The sequence below is a fragment of the Oxyura jamaicensis genome, chromosome 6, assembly GCF_011077185.1.
Source record: "Oxyura jamaicensis isolate SHBP4307 breed ruddy duck chromosome 6, BPBGC_Ojam_1.0, whole genome shotgun sequence".
In the NCBI taxonomy this organism is placed as follows: domain Eukaryota; kingdom Metazoa; phylum Chordata; class Aves; order Anseriformes; family Anatidae; genus Oxyura; species Oxyura jamaicensis.
The window spans coordinates 24526064-24549004 of record NC_048898.1 but is presented as its reverse complement, the minus strand read 5'-3'; the positions used below and the strand labels follow the sequence as shown (position 1 = coordinate 24549004).

At 38.6% G+C, this 22941-nt stretch overlaps 1 long non-coding RNA gene across 1 annotated transcript; it reads right to left on the bottom strand.

Annotated features, from left to right (window-relative positions):
- Nucleotides 1–3360: 3360 nt before the first annotated feature.
- LOC118169368 lies at nucleotides 3361–6372 on the bottom strand. The gene is made up of 3 exons (XR_004752048.1): nucleotides 6179–6372; nucleotides 5505–5568; nucleotides 3361–4487 (listed from the first exon to the last, which is right to left on the bottom strand). It is a non-coding gene; the product is annotated as an uncharacterized LOC118169368 (long non-coding RNA).
- Between the last annotated feature and the right edge of the window lie 16569 nt (nucleotides 6373–22941).

Sequence of the window (22941 nt, the reverse complement as noted above, 5' to 3'; positions counted from 1 at the left end):
TGGTTTAGTACTGTTCCAGCCTATGACTCTAAGTTTTGTTTTTTTTTTTTCTTTCAGAGAGAGAGAGAGAGAGAGGAAAACCCTGGTGACACAGGAAAGTGAGAAAGGCTGAGATACGACCACAAGATAAACAGATTTTCTGGAACTTTTTTCTATGACCAAAAGCAAGATACAAGATGCACAGGTAAAGTGTTTATAGCATGTCTATCAATTAAATAGGATTCTCACCTGCATCTACAGACCTGGACACTTTGAGACCTCATATAGTGGTGGAAGCCTCAGTACCTCCACTCTTCTCTACACACTGCCTCGCAGTGCTAACAGACACAATTAAGACAGACCCTCACAATTCAGAATTTTGCATATTTATCCTAGAATTGGCTGACTGTGATCACATGAAACTGTTTTTGTCCTCCCTTTTCCCATTCATCATTTCATGACAGAGTACCTGGGGCCAGCTGCTCCACAACTCAGGCATGTTTATGTGCTGCAACACCACAAGACTAACTGCAGTTCTTTCCAGAGGTCAACATTTATCTGAGTATGACTCAGTGTATCTCACAAGATCAAGGTAGAAATTCTTAGAGGCCTGAAGGATACCAAGACACTTGGGTCTTATCTTTGCAAACAATCTTGTGAACAGCAGAACTTCTACTCTTGGTTTATAAAAGAATTCTAAAAGAGCAGAGCTCTCTTTTATTAACAGTACAACCTGAAATAATTCATGAATCAATGGTATAACTGTACTCTTTACTGCTTTCTTTTCTACTGCAAGGCAGCTTCTCTTTCCTCCATTCCCACAGCAGAACCCCATCTTGTGATTACATTTCCCTGAATATTCCCAGATAATGGTTCCATCCTTTTGGTTAAATTTACTACTGCTTTGACATCTGAGTAACTTATTCCTTCTAGTGCTACTTCTGTGATACATGAAGATTTCACTTTCCCTCCCACTCACTGCAAATACCTGACTGCAAGCCTAAGGAGAATATACTGCAGTAGGCATGCAGTGGAGAATTAGCTGGGTAAGAATGAAAAAGTCAGTTATTAGTGGAAACAGTAAAGCTATTGAACCACAGATGAGTTTGTATAACCTACCTTTTCAAAAGTGTCTGCCAAAAATTAGTTTGTGATCTCTGTGAACACAGAGTAACTAATTCTGGATTTACTAGTAATATGGGCTGGCAGACTTAAAGCCAAGTAAAGAATCAATGTCTCCGATAGGCAAATGACAAGCAAGTGAAGAACCAACCTAATCAAATTTGGCTTTTAATTTTATCCCTCAGGCTTATCTTGGATAATTCAAAATTATACAGATGGGATTCCTACCCAAAGAAATGCAATTCTGAGACCTGAAATATCAGCTGTTGGAAAGAAAAGATTTGAGAAGGGTGTGATTCTACATATATTGAATTGAAGTTTCCTGCAGCTATTAAATTTACAGCCAAAAGTTGCTGAAAAATATGGCAGTCAGTGGAAAGATCTACAGTAAATTATCGGTATTTTGAATTAGAGACTTCTAGATACTTAATAGTAATTGCGAAAATGTTATCTCTTGGTAAAGCGCCCATTAATCTTGTTCTTTCCCACTTAAAGAAGAATCATTCCCTGGTTATTATTCAGCTCTGCATTTCAGCAATTTTCAATCCTGTTTTCTCTGCTACCCTTAATTTTTGCTGACACCAGGAGAGAGATTGGTTATCAGCTGTTTGTTGTTCTCTGGTAGCTTTTGCTGGCATTGTGATAGTTCCTACAACCTGGGGCTGCTAAATATTTTTGGAAACCACCACAATACTAGACTTTTACAGTGTTTGAAGTGGTTGGTGAAGTGGTTGGAAGGGCTCAAAGCAATCCAGAGCCTGACTCTGGGGGAAAAGCATGGCTTTTCCCCATGCTAACCAACTCTGAAAGGCTACCCCAGTGCTCCCAGCTACACGGGCACATGCTTGCTGAAGCCCTCACCCTGGAAGCGTGTGGGTAGGCAGGAGGAATGAGAGCTGCAGCAGAGTTGGAGGCAGCTGGAAAAGAACCCTCCTTCTGACTGTTAATTTGTCTTCCTTCCCTGCTCAAAAAGTGGGTGCTGTGTGTGCTGATAACCCTATATACTTACTAATTAGTGCCCCATTCACCTTGAACTACTGAGCTCACAGCTGCCAGCTGCAGCTTGTGATATCTTGAGTATGTGTTTGACAAACTCAAGAGACATTTTCATCTGTTAAATATAGAAAAAACTGAACAGCTTCCCAGGACAGGCAATGCAGCACAGAATCATATGCTTGTCAAGGCCACATCTGAACCCCTGACTTCAAACTAATAGCACTGCAAAGTTAGTGAAACTGCAACACCAGCTGGCTCAGTCCCAGGCTAATTTCTCAGACAAATATCCAAGTGACAGAAATTAGCTGCTATGTTACGTTGGGCATTAACTGTTATTTTCACTGGTTTGATATCCAGTGATATATGCCCATTTACACCAAATTTTAGAAGATAAAAATATATATTTTTCCAGATTTTTATTTAATATTTAACCATTAAATATTTATTAACAAGTATCATCAGCATTTCCACTGAAGAGCTGGTAGAGTCACATGGTTTTCTGAGTTCTGGAGGAAAAGAAATTAGAAGCAAGCAGAAGATTCTGTGCCAACATACTTCTGAAAATATGAGTTTAAACTCATTCTCTGCAATTACAGATAATGGTAAATGGCTAGCATATTAGTCAAAGCACTGCTTCACTTCTGCTTTAAAGAAAAAAATATTATTAGAAAGATTTGCATGGGAATAATTAGATATCCTGATTGTTAACCTTAATGCTTACCCATATTTTCAAGGTAGCATGCAAAGGAACAATAATTTTTATATCTTCTTTTTCTATATCATCCTTTGTCTCTAGCTGTGGATTCAGCTTTTTTCTTTCAAACTCCTAGCTTCACTGAAATAGGCCAACCTCTCTCTGAAACATGAGTGCTTTCCTCTTCCACATAAAAAAGGACTGGGATTCTTTTGTATGTCATACATTCAGGAGTATTACTGTGTGATAATTATCTAATGTTATAAAAAGTCATTTTGGAGACTTAGAAGTATGGAGGAAAGTTACTTCAAGAAAATTAAATTTCTTAGGTTACCTAACAAGCAAACAGACAGAAAAAGATGTTATGGCTTGTTATGTAATTAAACTAAATGTCTCAGAAGTGACGGTACAGAGAAGAGAGAGAGAGGAGAGAAAAAAAAAAAAAAAAAAAAAAAAAAAGAGTGCTACAGTTCCACACTAATCTCCTGCCCCCATCCTGGGATAGTTAGAGAATTAGAGAAGGAAGTGCCCACTAACAGATTTTTTTAAATTATTAAAAGTGTAAGACGTACAGAATCAAAGTAATATGGATTAATAGAGAAATTGTAATCAATATTTTATTACTGTTACTAATGAAATATTTACCAGACTCATTTTCTTACATACTCTAGAGTAATTAAAATGATGCAACCTATACATTAACACCTAGGTTAATGTGTCTCCTCTTATATCTGTGTTTGTATAAAAATCAGCTATGTAAACTCATATGCTATTAGAATCTTCCCATTTGTAGCCTATGCTTCATTTTTGTTTCCATTACCTCTTATTTCCACTTTTGGCTCATCTTAGAACTCTGAGATTGATCCAAACTCTGTCAAAATGAATACATAGCACAGACATTGAAAAGTATGGAGAGGAAAAAAAAAAAAAAAAAAAGAAGAAAAATCGATGCAGAGACTTTCATTAGCTTCATGGTGTTTTGGACTGAATTCATCACTCTTTAATGATAGCTATGAAGAATTGTCAGTCAGTAAAAGTTTTTTAAATACCACGTGGATTATCTTAGCATAGAGAAGAAAAACTGTTAAAGGTTGGCAAAAATGGGATACTAGAAACACCACATTAGAAGTGGTATGTTGAAAGATGTGAGTGAACTCCCAGCCCCTATAGTTAGTGAGGTGCCATCAGCGCACTGACAGTGACCAGCAAGATAAAGGGGTAAAGGCAAGAATATCTGATGTGATAGAAATCTTCTGTCTTGCAAGGTTATTTTAAGACATATAAGTGACAAACAAACCTTTTTGTCACACCATAATCACACATATACTTTGTACAGGTTGCATATTCTAAACAGTTATAAAAATATTTTAGAGATATTAGCTAAACAAAGATAACTCAAGAGCACGTGTGTTGTTCTGCTTATATAAGTTGTTCCCATGTGTGCAATAAAACTAGGATTGGAATGAGTAGAAATACCCACAGCTAATCATTTGGAGACATCTCCAGATTTAGGATGTTTTCTAACTAATAAGAGACCATCCCATACTTTCCGTCAAACACCAGAGTTCGAGGAACTATTTGTCACAAAGTGAAAACCACAGATTTCTCTTTTTCAGAGGCATAAAATTCGAGTTCCTGCTTCTGCAAAGACCACAGTCTGTCAGCCTTCACACCTTGATCAGCAACTTGACAAGATCTGAGTTGGAGCAATTTGGAAATGAGAGAAAACTGAAAACTTTTTTTTTTTTTTTTAAACAAAAGTGCAATTTCACAGAGTATTTCTGCTTCTCAGAGGACTGTGTTTGTGTCATGGAAGTCATTTTTTGTGCCCACCAGCAATCATTTGCATAAAGACATATCAGTCAGGGAAGCAGTATCCAACCTCTGACTCTCAGAAGGTTGTCATCCTTATTGCTGCTTTTAACTCCTGCAGTTGTACCTAATGGTACTGGTCCGTACCAGTCATGCCTGCCTTTCAGTCTCCTTCTTTCTTTCCATACTTCTGTCTGCATGCCAGACCCAGTACAATAACACACGCACCTCATACATACAGTACACAGTGCCTAGCACTGTAAAAATATACAAAATAATGCTAGAGCACCTCCTTCAGAGAACAGTACCAGAACGGAAAAAACACTTCCTACACTACACCTCCAAAGAGATTATTAATATGTTCTTCTCAGCAGAATTTAAGAACCCTTAGGTAAAAGGAAACATCTGCCTGTAAAGCTGATAACAGACTCTAGATCAGACAGCACTCAATCTGATTTTTTGACCTTATTAGAAAATGTAACCTACCCTAGCACCAAAATCCCTTTCTTACTGCTCTTTCTCTTTCCATCCCTCCTTCTTTCCCCCTATTCCTTATTTGCAAAAAGAAGTCTCCCTACTGCCATTAAACACTTTCATTGACAAGTTATTGTTCTTTTAGCTTAGCATACATGCAGGCTGCAAGACAGATCTCTACATAATTTTTCAGTTCATTCCACTCAAGAACACTCAAGAAGGGTAAAAGCAGAGCTTGGTTAAATCAAGCAGGAAGCAATATTGAGCACACTGCCTCTTCTTGCTCCTTTTCTCTGCTAATCATTCACCGGTACTGATATAAGAGTCTTCTGCTTCACAGCTGGGGGAAGTTCCTGCCTCAGTCTCATATTGTTTTTCTTGTAATTTCCCTCTTTGCGTTATCTCACCTTGAGATCAATGAACTTACCAGTGTTGTATGCCACAAGGACAAAACAACACACTGTATTTAGCCTCCATAATGTCAATATTACCTTTAACACAAATAAAAACTCTCTCTCTCTCTCATGAACACACACCCTACCCAGATGACTTGTTTGCTAAGAACATTTCCTAGATCTTAAAGTTGGTCTTTATGAAAGTAATGAGAGATCCTCTTTAGTATAAGCCATTCCTGGACATATGTCACAGGTAGAAAATAAATTTGAGGATTGTTAATTAAGAATCAGATAGAAATGAAAGGAGAGCCAACTTGATTTTCCTGCTCTTAAGTGAAAACACATTTAGCGCAGAAATAGCCCATGAAAAATACACTCCTCAGAGTCTGTTTTGTTGTAAGACTTTACTAAGTAATGAAGCTAAGGGGACGTTCTCAACATTGCGCCAACACACGTGGATAGAAGTTGTTCTTGCAGCAAGCTGTATGACCAGAAATCATTACTCTAAGATCCCCTAACTCCCCTCCCAGGAGGGAGCAACAACAAAAGGGGTGCACACAAAAGAACAACAGCAAAAGGCTACCTGGGCTGTGAAACACTATGCTTGATCTACCCATAGCAGACAGAGCATTTGTTCACACGGGCTGGTCTGTGCCCTTCCCCTACCCTCCAGCATGCCAGACCACCCATGCCAAACCCTGCTCACCTCCCAGGTGCCTTTGGGCAAGAGAAACTTGGTGAGTTTGTAGCATTGACTCCCATCACGCCTAGCTCAGGCCTTGCAGAGCTAGCAGCTCTGCAGACAGAATTTTGGTTTCTTTAAACACCCTCAGGACTGCCCATGTAATGAGATATTAAAGTGGTAGTAGAAACCTGCTTTAAAGGCTGCAATGAGTTTGCTATTACCACACAACTCCAGGTGCTGTGGCTTTGCTAAGGAGAACCAAGAACCACTTGTGATAAAGTCACACATGAAAGCAATAAGACATCAACTGGACTCTTTGAAGCTCTTTTTTTTTGAAGTCTTTTTTGTAACAGTGATCTTAAATTTATATGTATGATCATTTTCAATTCAAATATCTATATTTTAATTAAATGAAAATTAAATGACTTAAGGCTTTTGAGATACAAGAATATGAGATGATTATATCAACTCTTAAGTTTTGGCTCTGGCCTGACATTTGTTTTTTTGTTTTCAAAATAACAAAAGTAGGGAATCAGGGAACATATTCATTTTTGTTGTTTCTAGCATACATGTATATTTAATACAAAAAAAAAAAAAAAAAAAAAAAGAATAAATAAAGTTTTCCAATGATCACTAAGCAGCATAAAAGTTATTAGTAGCTGCCTGTGTTTAGCTATTGACTAAAATGAAGAGACAGCTCTGTCTGTATATTAAGACACACTCGCCAAAGCTGTATTTGAGTCGAATTTTTCTTGCGGCTTCATTTCTTTTCCCACTAGGTGGCACTCTGGAAATATTTGTAAATTTTGAATTCCCTTCTGTTGCCTTTTAAAAAGCCAACAAATTAGCGATTTCCCTCAAACCTTCTATTGTTTACAGCCTACTGAAAAAGGCAAGTGAATTACACAGAGCAGTACAGAAAATTAGCATTGTTAAATGTGTCACATATATCACTAATAAAGTTTCATTATTTATACTGTCAACTTGAAAAGCACTTATTTCCTAATCAATCAACTCACAACTAAATAAACAGTCATATAGGCATACAACATGAAAGCACAGCACTTCCAAATCAGATCTTCCTGAGATTAAGTGTATGCTGTCTGCTATTAGGAAGAGAGGAATAAAAAAGTGTGTTCCTCAATTTACTCATTCCCCCTCCCTCCCCCCCATCTCTCCAAATGCCTACTTTTGTTTAAGAAAAAGCACGTGTGTATTTTAAGATAGTTGCTCTTTCCTGTTTTATTTTTTTTATTATTACTTTTTTTTTGGGGGGGAGGGATAGAGGGGGATGTTTTTTTTTGTTTGCTTGTTTGATTTTGTTTTGTTTTGTTTTGTTTTTACTCCAAAGGTGAAACACAAGTTAGAACAGTCACAGTCACATAATATTAGTTTCCAAAACGTAGAGATGCTCTTAAATTTAACTGATCTCTATTTGGGGATAGGGAATTGTGATGGTTTCGCTCGGGTGGGTGACCGAGCTCCACCACAACCGCTCTCTCACTCCCCCTCCTCAAAGAGGAACAGGGAGAAAATACGATGAAAGGGGCTCAAGGGTTGAGATAAGGACGAGGAGATTGCGCAGTAATTATTGTGATGGGCAAAACAGACTCAGCATAGGGAGATAGTAAGATTTATTGCCTATTACAAACGAGCTAGAGAAGTGAGAAACAAAGGAAAGAAACCAAAAGCACCTTCCCCCCCCATCCCCCCTCTTCCACCTCCTCCCCCCGAGCGGCGCAGGGGAACAGGGGAATGGGGGCTATGGTCAGTCTATAGAAATTCTTCTCTGCCGCTCCTTCTTGGTCACTCTCGTCCCCTGTGCTGTGGGGTCCCACCCACGGGATGCAGTCCTTGCTGAACTGATCCAGCGTGGGCTTCCCACAGGCAGCAGTTCTTCAAGAACTGCTCCAGATATGGGTCCGTACCACGGGGTCCATCCCTCGGGAGCAAACTGCTCCAACCTGGGTCCCCCACGGGCAGCAGCTCCTGCCAGGTCACCTGCTCCTGCGTGGTCTCCTCTCCACGGGCTGCAGGTCCGGCCCGGAATCTGCTCCGGCAGAGGTCTTCCACAGGCCGCAGTCTCCGTCGGTGCAGGGCCACCTGCTCCACCGTGGTCTCCTCCACGGGCTGCAGCGTGGAACCCTGCTCCACCGTGGTACTCCATGGGCTGCAGGGGGACATCCTGCTTCACCATGGTCCTCACCACAGGCCGCAGGGGACTTCTGCTCCCGCGCCTGGAGCACCTCTCCCCCTCCTTCTTCACTGACCTTGGCGCCTGCAAGGCTGTTCCTCACTCCTCTCACTCTCCCAGCTGCTGTGTGGCGCAGCGTTTTTTTTTCCCTGTCTTAAATATGCTCTCACAGAGGCGCAAACAACATCACTTATTGGCTCAGTTCTGGTCAGCAGTGGGGCCCTTACCAAACATGGGGCAGCTTCTAGATCCTTCTCACAGAAGCCACCCCTATGGCCCCCTGCTACCAAAACCTTGTCACATAAACCCACTACAGGAATGCAGAAGAGAAAAAGAGATTTAAACAGTCACTTGAAGTGCTTTGTCCCATCTAAATCCAGCTGCAGTCTCACAGACATCCTTTTTGATGTTCACTAAAGCTGGAGATGAGTTCTAGTAAACAGATGTCCTTGTCAGGGAAAATAAACAAACAACAGCAACAACAATACAACTATCAAATCTGGTACTATCTGGTAGCTGGAAATGAACTGCAAACAGTTCTGTGTTTTCTGGGTTGCTGCAGGGCTGGGCTGATATGCCACTGGATCCTGGAGTGGAGACCTACTGCTAAATAAAAGGAAAGACCACATCTCGTTGGTCATGAAGGACCTGGACATTGGGGCAACTGGTGTGTGCAGGAGGACCAGCTGCTGCTCTTTTTCAGTCAAAAGTCAACCTGTCATCTGAAGCCTAATTTGAGTTTTGCCTTGTAAGAGTTATGAATGAATTGTATTGAGAAGGAAAGGCATGGTGCTATTGCCTCTCATATTCTCTGCCTTCCTTCTACCCCCAGAATATTTTGCAGGTATTTCTTATATTTAAGAAATAATATAGAATTAATAATATACATTTATAATATTTATTCTTATATTTAATATAAACTTATATACAGGTTGTATGTTAGCCACAGTTGCCAACTAGGGACTGTTTTACTCTTACTTCTTTCTGCACATTTGTGATAATTCCCAGGTGACTATCAGAGAGTTTGTAAATCAGGTTTAGCAGGCCTGTAAGTAGCAGCAGAATCATAGACTCAGAAGCATTAAGGCTGGAAAAGACCTCCAAGAGGTCTTTGGCCCAACCATCCCCCTGCCACCAGTATTACACACTAAACCATGTTTCTAACCACCATGTCCAACCTTTCCTTAAACACCCCCAGGGACCGTGACTCTACCACGTCCCTGGGCAACCCATTCCAATGCCTAACTGCTCTTTTTGAAATTGGCTAGCTGACACTGGCAGGGCTTGTGTGCTTATTAGAGGAAGTCACCCTACAGAATCAGCTCCTGTCTCTGTTACCAGGACCCCAGGCATCTTCTTAGAATTCACTTTCTGGCAGTGAACCATGGAAACCCTCCCTGGAGGAGGAGGAAGCCTCAATCACTGACCCATCTTCTTACCTGCAAGACAGGGTCAAAATTTCCCAACCAACTAGGTCAAATTTAGCTCAAATTCATGTTCAACTTGGAGACAGAAAGTGTAGGATAAGCCTTGATGATCCAACTATATTGAGAAGTGCATGAAGACACAGACCTTGCAGGCTCCTGCAGACCAGGAGTTAAGGGTAATGAAACCCAGGAAGCTTACCTGGGAAACAAGATGAGCTGGCTGGCTCACAGTCCTGGATCAAGTCAGTGGCAACACAAGGAGTCATACACTTCTCCTTTGCAATCTACATTGATATGATAGAAAATCTTCACCTTCATGTAGACAGTGTTAACTCTTCTTCACAGCATGTACTGTTTTAAGTGTGATTTCTACATTTCTCACAGAAACAGGACACAAAAGGAAACATACGTATTTCAGTGCCTGGGATTTTTTTCATTATGCATTTTGAAAAGTATTAAAGAGCACACTGTTCACGTTTATTATCTCAACTGCTTAGAAAAAGACAAGTTGGGGCTAGATTTCCTGATGAAAAGCTCTTCCTGCCTCTACTTTAGTGGTGATCTTCTCAGATCTATAGATAATGACTGGCTTTAACTTCATCAGAGAGGCTCCATAGCTTGCACTGAGACTGCATCAGAGCAAAACTTTAATTGTCAGCCACTGGAACAGTGGCAAAGTGACTGAGCACAGGCTCCATGCTTGGCCGAGTGTAAATGTAATCCCCATTGCCCTCATTATCAGAGATTGACTTCATCCTGCAACAGAAGGTTGGAGAAGCTTTTGTCACTTGAGTCAGAAGAAGGAAGAGAATTTGGCTGTTTGTCTTTACAGAAGTATGGTTAAATCAATAACCTGTGGAATGAGAGCTTTAGGGTGGATGAAGTGTGCATTATTTTATATATCTGTATTGGAAAGTTTTGGCAACACACTACAGATTTTAACAAATAAATGAATTTACTAGGGGAAAGAGAGAGACTGCTGATAAAACAGAAAAAAAAAAAAAAAAAAAAAAAAAAAAAAGATACTGTACTCAGGAGGTGATTTTGTCCGAGTGCTAATATTTTATACAAGAGAATATTGAATTTAGGGAGAGGCTTATTCATTCATTTGGCTTTTTAACTTTCCAAAGTGCTTTTATTGACTGATTTTGTTTGTGGCAGCTAATATTACTGTCACTGTAACAATATTTTTTTCCTTATTTAGCTCTCCTGATGTAGTTTGCCATCTGAAGTCATTTACCTTTCATTTTTTTAAAATAAAGCTGCTTTTTAAAAACTCAGATGATTCACATGGTTTGAGCCTGCATTTGCCCAGATAAAACCGAACTGCTAAAACTTCAAGAACTGTTGCATTAGCCAAGACCCAAGGTCCATTTGCTGCATATTTAACTACAGAAAAATTAATGGACAAAGACACCTCCAGACTGCTAATAGGAGATGAACTCTCTTGCTTATTTGTCAACCTTCCCTCTTGTTACTGGCCATTCAAATTCTTGTCTTTTGTCTGTGTTTTGTGGTTTGAAAGAATTCATTAACTTATTGCATTATTACAACGGAAACAAATTCAAAATCCTCCATCCTTAACAACACCATCTGAATAGTCTAACACTGCTAGAAACTTTACAGTATTTTTTTAAAATTTAATTTAATTTAACTTTTGTTTTAGCAACAATATTCATCTGCCTGGAGAAAATATATGTATGAACAGAACTACTTCAGTTAAGGGTCTGGTTTCAAAAAAAATTAAGTACAGAATTTCTGGACACTCTTGATCACTTAGACAGGGAGATACCAACCCCATAGTGGATATATAATAGAAGAGACTCCAGCAGCACCACTCTCCTCCCTATTTAATACCCATTTTATTTATCATTAAAGTTTCTCTAAAGCTGCAGGCCACTTTCTGAGTGGGAGTGCTGCCATTCCATCAGGCTCCAGAGGAGCAACTATGTTTTGAAGTTGAGCTATATTTGCTGAGGGCATGGCTGCAAGCCTCTGCTAAAACAGCCATCAGCTCTGAACTCCAGCCTTTGGGTGAGAGGAGAGGAGGAATAGTTTCTGCAGAACCAAGCTGAATTCAGTGGGAAAATAAAACATAAATTGCTCCCAGATCTGTGATAAAATCAGTTTTTCTGTCTCAGAAGGGGCAAAGTTCATGCTTTCATCTTTCCCTGCAAAAGCCAAGCAGACCACCCCTAGACCTGGAGGACTCCAGGTGAGATTCAGTTCACATACTCAAAACTTTTTTTTCACTGAATCCAGCAGAGACTTCACCAGTGCAGTGAAGTGTTGTACTTTGACTTTCAGTGAGAACAGAGATGCAAGACATTTGATTGCTTCTTTTGCCAACTTGGTCACAGGGCCTAAGGCTACAGAGGTCCTTGGAGGCAGCAAAAGTGTCAGCTGCATCCCACTTGTTCGGTGTAACTCAGTTCTTGGAGCATGATTGCAACTTAGGTGGCCAAACAGGAGAGGCAAGAGAGCAAAAATCAGCAAAGGAGAAGGAAAACCAAGATGCTTTGACAGCTTAATTGTGTGCTGGTGTAATCGTGCAGATATCAAGCTGCATTTGCACATCAAAATATTGGCCCCCTAAACCACCAAGGTCATGGTGTAAACTCTGGAGTGGCATTCTCTGCTATTCACTGACATATACAGAGCACAAGCTCCAGATGTTATAAATAGTCTTTCATACCATGCATTGGTAACTTAATGACACATAGGGTATAATCACTTTTATTTATATATTCTTTTTATTATTTAGGATGTGTCCTTTGAAGATTCTCACTTCCTGCTGATCCTTCAAGTATCAAGAAAATGGGTATGCAACCCATCCTCTCTGTGTCTGCTTGTCTTGACGGCAACCTAAGGATATCTGAGCACTTTCTAGCATCCTTAAAGTCTTCTAAGAGACCGTTACAGTCTCCCAGTTTGTGAGGATTCGAAAATGTATTAAATTCTTTCTTTTATTTAAAGTGAAAATCTCATGCTCCTGCCATAGCTCTCTTCATGTTTTCAGAAGCAGTTTTCCATTTGCTTGAAGCTATACCAGCCTTAGTTCTAGCATCAATAGGTTGCAGGGATATTTGTGGAGAGCTGATTGCAATATTCTTAAGTTCCTCCCCACCCCCAACCCCATCTGCCATCTGTGAGGGAAATGGTTTAGCTTATTGCGTACTTCCTAAGTGGCCAAATACGATATGGCCACAATCTCAAATAAATGTTTGAAGAATGGGAATGGACAGTCTCAGATTCACTACCAATCAGGTCCCAATGGGTTTAGCAGTGCTGATTGCCCAGGAGGAAGGAATGTCTCTCTTCTTCCAAGCCAATTCATACGCAGTGAAACAAGCCAGGGCTGATTGCTTGGACACTTGAAAAGCTGCCCTGATGCTGGTGTTCTTTCAATTTCTGGAGAGAATATTCCAGAGATTTTAGTGTTAAACATTTAGGTAGATGTATGAAGGTAAGGGAAGAGTCAGTGGCATTTTGTGCATAATGGATAGGGACTGGTTACTATGGGATGGTGTCATGGGAACCTCTTAACAGTATGATTGATCTGCCTAAGGGAACTGGGCTTGGTTACTAATTCAGTGATATAGTAGAATTAATGATAGATGTTGATGCAGTTTGATTTTTTAAAGTATTGTTTTTCCTAGTGATTTATGGCTGCACCTCCTACCCAAAAGTAACAGCCACCTTAGCAGGAAGTTTTAACCAAATTGGTGATTCTGCATCGAGTTTCTCAACTCCAGGCACTGAAAAGATCAAAAGAAGAGACAGAATTCTGAGTGAAACAGACATCAAAGAACAACTAGGAATTTCACTGAAATCACAATACTTCCAATGTTCAAGGTGTTTAGCCCAAGGTCTATTGTTTCTAAACACTGCAAACCCAGCTGCAGAGTTTGAGTCTGGGATTTGGCCTGCCCCACACCTCCTGGATGTGGATCTATAAAATTTTGCATTTGACCAGTCTGAAACACAAAGGAAAAATAATAGAAAAGCTTCTGCCAAGAAAAAAAATAATGCAAGTGCTGAAAGGAAAGAAAAATCTTTTTTTATCATATCACTTATGAACTAAAATTTTCAATATCTTAATTTAATTTTTGTTTTGCCCAAAAGCTTCTGATTTCACTTTGTACAAATTATCATCCTGTTTATGTAAGTTGCTATAAGTTAGAATAAGACAGAAACTTCCATTAATGCTTATATAACAAAAAAAAAAAAAAAAAAAAAAAATCAGCATTACTTCTAGCAAAATATTTTAGAAGCAATTCTGATTATTTAAAATAAAATAAAATCTTATTTTTACAATTTACAGAACATTTCATGTTTTATTAAACAACTTCTCTATGTAAAAAGCTCAGTTGTACACATCTACATGTTGTGCATGTGCACGTAAAGTCGACATAAAAATCAAATATTCCCATTTCATCAAAAATAAAATAACTTTTCAAGTTTTCATGGAGAACGTTTGATTTTGCATGACATTTTCACCTAAATTTTCTGTTCTCCCTGGATCATAATAATATTTCAAAAGCACAAGTCTACTGTTATGAAATACATTCTTCACTTTCCACTAGCAACTTTCAAACTAGGAATACAGCTGTATTTGGTAGGGGAACTCATTATCTTCAAAACAGGACTTTCTCCTGGCTCATTGAGGTGTTCATTGCTGCTAAAGCTAATAGTAAGCAACAACAAACATTTTAGTGAATTATTTCAGAAAACAATGATTGCCAGCACAGTATAAAGGCCTTCAATGTAACACCTACATTTAAATATAGGAGGGGAAGCAACGCCTGAGCTAATAATCCCAGACAGCTTCTCTGTGTGACAAATGAATCAGCAATGGGTTCTTATAGGTGCATCAGCAAAGGACAGCATGGGCAAGACTGACAGGCAGGAACTGTCCTGCTGGCTCATGGATTCCCAAATTTCTATTAGCCAAGGAGGAAAACAGTGAGAAGGTTCAGAGAAAACAAAAACATAATGCTAACAAAGAATTGGTTAGCAAGCTACACCTAAAAGGTATCCATGGAAGAAGGCCAAAGCAGCTAAACTAATGATAAAAAGAAATAATGAGGAACAAGTCAATCAAAATCAAATGGATTTTGATTAATAGGATAAAGACATTTCATAAATTAACAAAAATCTGAGGCAAGAGAAAACTATATTTTGCTCTAATGTTAGACATACTCAGCAAATTTGAGAATCCAGAGATATATACGTGCTTCATTCCTACTGAAATCAATGGACTTGTCTCTTAAAAAAAAAAAAAAAAAAAAAAAAAGAGATATATGAAACTCTCTGTAGATCTGAGCCTTGTGCTTTCACACAGTGTATACGGTGTAAAAGAAGGTTGAATCCACCTGACTTTAGGAACTTAACTGAACAGATTAATCAAAGCTCCTATTAGTTCCTGTGGATAGGGGCACCTCCAGCAGTCATGGAGATTGGCAAACACCTCGGCTCCTTTGCTGAACCTCTTTCTGCATGTGCCTCTCAGTCTATGGGGGAAATATTTGCATTTTCATCAGATGACCAAAGCTAGGGTGTTTGAATTCACCTCCTTAATTAATTATTTATTTATTTGAATGTCTTTCAAAAGAAGACATAGAAGACACACCTGATCACTACCATAGAATTGCAGGAAGCCTGCAGATTTGTCTCTCCTTCATTGAAAATCTACTTATTCAAAGAGTGAGAAATTGCAGTACAAGTGGTCAGGAATAACCAATGGCATATGATATGCAGCACAGTGACACAGAGGGAAATAAACCCTGATTCTGCTACAAAGCTGGTGAAAAAAAATCACTAGAGTTTCTACTGAGATGTTTTCCTTTCCAAAATGCTCTTCCTGTCCTGGAACCAAGAGAAACCTTCGCTCTCAAAATCTATGCAGATTCATTAATGGCTTTAATCAATCAACAATTTATTACACTACTTTCTTCTGTAAATCACCTGCCCAGCTATAGATATGAACTTTAAGACCCACTAATGTAGTATACAGCTCATTTCATCAGTTACCTGTTTATAGTCCATTTTACTACAAAATCAATCCCTGGGCTTTGTATTTGCATTCAGTAGCGAGTTTGTTTACTATCTATCAACACACAAGGGATATCAGCAGCATTACAAACTGATAACCATTAATTTGCTGGGGAAGTATGACAATTGATATTTTGATTCCAGTAATTCATAAATTCTATTATGTACATCCCTGAGCAGAGAAGCAGAAATTTCATTTGAATCGAATACCACAGAAAAACAGATACATATGGAAAATACGGTTGTCCCCATATCAAGAGCTTATTCTTTGGAAGCCGTTGAAAGGAGAGAGTGATATAAATATCCTGTTAACTTCTTTGACAGACAGTGAACCTCTTGGTTCTAAGCTACTGTTTAGGTACTTATAACACATCCTCTTATTTGTAATACTAAATATAGTAACTGTTTAAATAGTCATTGCATTAAGATGAAATGAATATTTTCATTATTTTTACTTTAAATTGCCTGATACTAAAAATAATTTGGAGATGGCAAATTGCACGCATCTTATACCTATCAAAGGAAGAATCAATAAACATGAAACTCCTGAAAACAAGAGCAACAGTAGACAGGAAATTCTCAGGAAATACTCTCAGGAAATTCACTGGTCTAGCTAGGAACACCTTGTTTGGCCAGTTGAGGGGAAGGGCATATCCCAGAAATATTAAGCAGGTTACCTTAGCACGCAGGTTTTTGTTGTTGTTGTTTGTTTGTTTGTTTGTTTGTTTTTAATGTTAGGATAAATCCTGACAGGCACAGATAATAGGCACCTCAGTTCATTGCACTGATTCTCAAAAATTAAGTCATCTGTAAAGGTTTCCTTTGTTCTGGCTATAAAACCACTTTGCATGATAAAACACCATATAGTGATATTTTACTATCACTGGAAACTGAGACCCTCCATTTCTCTTCCCATTTAGCCACTGACTTGACTAGAAACATTTCAGTGCCCTGCATTTTCCAGTGGTCTATACTAATTTTTAAGGACTTTCCTTGGGGTTGTCTACCTTCAGTTGTCTGAAAGTACGTTTTCATATGCTGAGATGTTTTAAGGTGTACACAAAATATCATCCAAAAATGGGTGTAATAAAGCATTGAAACTCATCGCTGAAACACTCTTTCCATTCCCCACAAATTTTCACTTTTGTCAAGGATGATCAGAGTACAAAACTCTTTGTACCTCAAAATGATGCTGTGAATTCACTTAGGTTCATGAAGACTAGTCTCCAGATGAAGATTTCCTGGCACAATCTGTCTGTTGATGGCCATTCATATCAGATCGATCGTGCTCAGAAACTCACCTCCTCACACACCTTATCGTACATCCTGCACCTGGAGACACTCATTTGGACAGTATGCACAACACACACTACATATACCCAAATTACTGAACTAATACAGGTTCTCATACAATTCCCTCTCTCTTCAGGCCAGCTCTCCATGACCTGGATAGAGCTGAGACAAAATTAATTAAAAACAAACAAACAAACAAAAAATGACCCACACAACAAATTATTAGACCTTCTCCTGTATCCTCTGTGGTTCAGATGAAGAGTAAAAAAAAAGATCATTAATAGCTCTGAACAGTACATTTTCCCTGTTGGTACTACTGGCAGTAATAACAACAACAAAATAACGTAAATTTATCATTAAAAACATTGGGTAAGGCTTAATGCAACAATTATTCCTCTGAATTTGCTTTGATTGCAGGGTGCAAGTTTGTTCAGCTCAGCCTCAGGCTTTCATCTGTTAAAGGTCACTGACTGACCATAATGACTGGAGCAGGGAAATGAATTAGTCTGCTGGAAAGCACTATTAATATCAGTGTTTGTGGGTATTGCAACAGTGCTTGGGAACACTGATCAAAGCAGGTATTACACCAAAGGCGTGGAGGTGGGGTATTGGAGGAGAGGGTGTGTAATGTGGCAGAGAAGGACCTGGGAGTGATGGTTGATAGTCGCCTGAATATGAGCCAGCAATGTGCTCAGGTGGCCAAGAAGGCCAACAACATCCTGGCCTGTATAAGAAACAGTGTGGCCAGCAGGGCTAGGGAGGTGATCGTCCCCCTGCACTCGGCTCTGGTGAGGCTGCACCTCGAGTACTGTGTTCAGTTTTGGGCCCCTCGCTACAAGAAGGACATGGAGGTGCTCAAGCGAGTCCAGAGAAGGGCTATGAAGCTGGTGAGGGGCCTGGAGAACAAGTCTTATGAGGAGCGGCTGAGGGAGCTGGGCTTGTTCAGCCTGGAGAAAAGGAGGCTCAGGGGTGACCTTATCGCTCTCTACAGGTACCTCAAGGGAGGCTGTAGCGAGGTGGGGGTTGGTCTGTTCTCCCACGTGCCCGGTGACAGGACGAGGGGGAATGGGCTTAAGTTGCGCCAGGGGAGTTTTAGGTTGGATCTTAGGAAGAACTTCTTTACCGAAAGGGTTGTTAGACATTGGAACGGGCTGCCCAGGGAAGTGGTGGAGTCACCATCCCTGGAGGTCTTTAAAAGACGTTTAGATGTAGAGCTTAGGGATATGGTTTAGTGGGGACTGTTAGTGTTAGGTCAGAGGTTGGACTTGATGATCTTGAGGTCTCTTCCAACCTAGAAATTCTGTGATTCTGTGATTCTGTGAACAAGGAGAATACATGTAAGACTTCGCAAAAACTTCACTGTACTGGCTTGCTTGTTCTTAAAACTGGCCCGTCCTCAGATCCCAGAAGATCTCAGACTATATATCCTAGAAAAAGTGATCTCAAGAGACCATGCTGAGAGAAATTTCTATTCCAACTGATTTTAAGAAGGACTGGGAAAGGGAAAAGGCTCCCTTTGGAAATTGCCAAACCTTGAATTTTTATCCACAGGAAAACTGGTTACTGGTTTTATAGCTCATGACTCCTGACCATATGAGCCCTTGAGCGTGAGATGAAAGGCAAATGGAAAACAAGACCAAGATATGTTCTCTGAACTGCACAAGGGGGGTTGGGATGGATTTCACTGCCTTGCAAAAGGACCCCAAAATTGTTTACTGAATGCAACATGCTTGTGTTTATTACATATACTTTTATTATGGCCATTTCATCTTGCCTTTGAATATTTTACTTTGCTTATCCACTGAGAAAATTAATTTTACACAAGATAATTATGAATTGATACAAATTACTTCTCATAAATATAAATGATGTTCTGTTTTCTGAACTGTATATACTGAGACTCACAAATGTATTCAATATGCCTGTTTTGTTGTGGTGTTTGTGTGTGTGTCTATGTTGTTTGTTTTTAATTAGTAAGTCTGGTATTTTGTACCTATTTCACGTTCTTGGTGAAATAGGTATAGCACAGGAGTTTCTGACAGTGGTTTGCCCAGTGGAAAAGCCTTGGGTTGTGTTTTTGTTCCTTAGAATTAACTTTGACAGTGACAAGAAGGGTTCTTCATCTCGAGAATTTGCCCAAGCATAGCTATGCAATCTCTAAAAGAGAACATCTACCAAAATTTTTGCACACTTTCCTTGCAAGTAAATTTTTCATGAAAAAAAAGAGGTACTATGTCTTTTTTTCACCCAGATTGATGCTCTGGGAACTTGGCAGTGATCTGATAGAGTCCTCAAGAATTGTTCACAAAGTTGTTGTTTTGTTTCTTCCTTTTTTCATATTTGTCTAAAATGGGAAAATGATCATCTTCAGACTAAATGTCGTGAAATGACCATTTTGTGAACTTTGCAGGTCTTTAGAGATCTTCAGCTCCACTGGAGTACCACAAGAATTGCCAAGAATGCAAAAGAATTGCATTCATATAAATTCACATTCTTATCATTATTTATACAGTATTATTTATATTAGGGGCTCTTATTTTTTCTTAATTTTTATTTTTATAAAGTAGGCCCATCTGTGTTTTTAGAATTCTTCAAAGCTCTGTGCTTTGCACTTGCAGGCTCTTCTGCTGCCACAGAACTAATTCACAGGTGAGTTGCACAAAGATACTAGCTCAGGGACTCAAACTGATGGGAAATAGGATTTTAACAGAGCTATGCCATGTCTTTGCTATTTTCCAAACTGCAGCCTGCCAGCATCATGGATTATTTTTGCTCTGCTAGAGACAAGTGGATCTTCTAGACCCCAGAGCTCACTAACCCTCCATAGATTGCTAGCAGAGACTGCTCAAAGAGGCAAAGACATACTTGAAGAGTCAAGATGGACATTATCTAAGAAAAATAAATGTAAGCATACTGGAGTTTTCATCTCATTCCCCAGATTAAAAGAAAGTGCCAGAAAAATACAGCAGAAAATGTATTTTCTTTTCAAGACTTTTTTCTAATAGCCAAGTCAGCCTACATTGACTCCCAGAAATTTCTATCAGAGACAAATATTTATTTTTAAACAGCACACTACCTTGGAATATCTCTGCTACAGTAGAGATAATCTCTTCAATAATTGAAATATTTCTTAAATTGCAAGGACTTAAATCTTAAAGGAATAAACCTATGAAAAACAAGATGAAGGAAAAAGTAGTTTATAAGATGGATGGATCTGAAGAAAAGTATCAAACTGTTAAAAGCTGGCTTATATAACTTGGAAATAAACTTGGAGATTTGCTGAGAGCAACCAAATGGTGTAGGAAAGCAAATAGAAAACAGAGATGATTTTTTTTTTTTTAGCTACAAAAACCCAGATCAGTTCCAAGCACACCTTAAACTTTAAGGGATCTTTTCACAGACTTTCACATCTTTACATTTATTTTCAATTTTCCATGTCAGATGAGAGAAATCTACCTTTGATTCTAATGGATCATTTCATTTTCATTGGCACACTTTTGAAACAGATGGTCTGTAAACCTTTTGTTCCTAAGCACCAGCTTGAAAATTTGAAACAACCAGTGAAAGAACCAAATAGAATAACTGAATTTAGCCTGGTTCTTCCTTTCCCTCTCTCCTCCATTCCAGATGACTTCTAACATGGCTCCAAAAGCACATATCAGCTATACCCTTCAGCCTACAACTTCTTTCTGCAGAATTATTTTCTCTCTCTTTGTCTCTCCAGAATTTATGTTTGACATCTTTCAGTCATAGCCATACATTGTACTTTTTAAGGAATACATATTTAGGAAGAGCACACAGTTTTATGGGAATTTCCCTGTTTAAAGAGAAAGCACACACAATCTGTATGTACTTGAAAAATGACATTTCTACACTTTTCCCTGAAAGTGAGCAACATGCTTCCTCTTGGATATAATGCTGTGATGAATCATGGGAATGATGGTTTAATGCAATAGATAACTGCTTTGTTTTGTAGACCAGATTCTAAAGCCAGGTACCTTTTAGAAATCCTTCTTTTCATCTGAACAGAGATAAAGATATGTAAAAAATATTTACAATGAAAATAAAGGAAGTAAAAGAATTAAAGTGCCTTGATAAAAAATAAATAAATAAATAAAAATCTTCTAGCATGAGGATTTACCTTAATAAATAAATAAATAAATAAAAACACAACAACAAAAAATGTATGGATCAGTAGCTAATCCTTCTTAGCAGTTTCTATTCAATGTCTTAATTATGGCATAAGGTTGCATTATACATAGGCATACCACATAACCCCAATTCTCCTCCACACAAGATCTGCCACATTGCATTATCTTGTTTTCTGTCACATTGTAAAAGGCCTTGGCCTCCATTTTTGAAATCATCCTCAAGCTGAACATTAGCTGATCAGGCATCTGAGAGAATTTGTTATTTCTCATTATAATGGCACAGTTCAACAAGCCATGCTACTCACAATTGCCCAGATTAGACCCCCAGCAGTAAGAAGAGCAGATGAAGTTGGTGGGAGTTTTCCTACAGCCTCATAAGGCAAGATCTGCCACACTGCAACAGGACCACTACAGATGATTTCAATGTGTATCGAATTTGATCCATGGAAATAAAGAACAAATTACAGTTGTTGCAAGCAGGTGTGCTTACCTCTAGAATCATCAGCTTTGAAATCAGACATTTTGCAAAGACAGCTGATACTTAAATCCTTGTCATTTTTTTTATTCTGTGAATAGCTGAAGTTATCAATCAAAATATTCCTAGGTCTGTTACTTCATTTACCAGATTAAACTCCTGTGATCATATCTGTGTGCTTTCTGAGAAGCTGCAATGTTCACTTTTAAACAGAACAAAGATAAAGATTAAATTCTGGCATGGCTGTTTGCAGTCATACAATAACCCCCCCCCCAAAAGATAAAATAATAATATGATAGAAAGTAAGATACAATGTCATATATAATATACATTTTTAATGTCTTTTGCTATATAAAGTCAGGAATTATATTTATGTAACAGATTTGCCTGATTCCAAGCACAGAGATAGTTTAAGCGCATCTCTGAAAATGGTCTAAAAACCACAAAGCATATTTTCAAACATACAAGAAGACTAAGAAAAAAATGAATATGAAGCATTGGCAGTGAAAAAAAAAAAAAAAAAAAAAAAAAAAAAAAAAAACTTGTTAGAATTAACATGTTTGTATTGTGGTCTTGAAGTCCAAGGCACACTAAACTTCAAAAAGTTTCACATAAAAACAAACTTTCTTTTAAAAATTTTCTTTTGTTACACACACATTTAGCATATAAGAACAAAAAAAAAAAAAAAAAAAAAAAAAAAAAACTTGTGAAAGCCTGCATTCCTATAAGTTTTGAGTACTGCTGAAGTTGTTAGAGAAATGAAGGTACAAAGATGTTCTAATACCTCATATGGAAAGAGAGGCAGGTATTTGATAATATATAAATTTGATCTAAATCCCACAGTCTCCTGAATATACCATCCTCTTTCCAAAACAGACCACACTGTTTTATTTTCACCACTGTTATTCAACCTAATACCTATATGCTCCACAGTAATTATTTATTTAGTTTTACAAATTGCACATTCCCTCCTTACACAATCAACATCTCTTTAGAGCTGATCCCTCTTGCAATGCTGCAGCACCAAGGGTGTTGGAGAAGGAAAGAATCAGAGTGAAGTTGGGGACTACAGTAATTTCTTGCCAGCCTTAGGTATTCAAACTTCATCACGTCTCCAGAAGGTCATTATAATAGAAATTGGATTTGATTGGTCAAGTGCGTAGCCAGACAAAGTCAATATGCATGAGGGA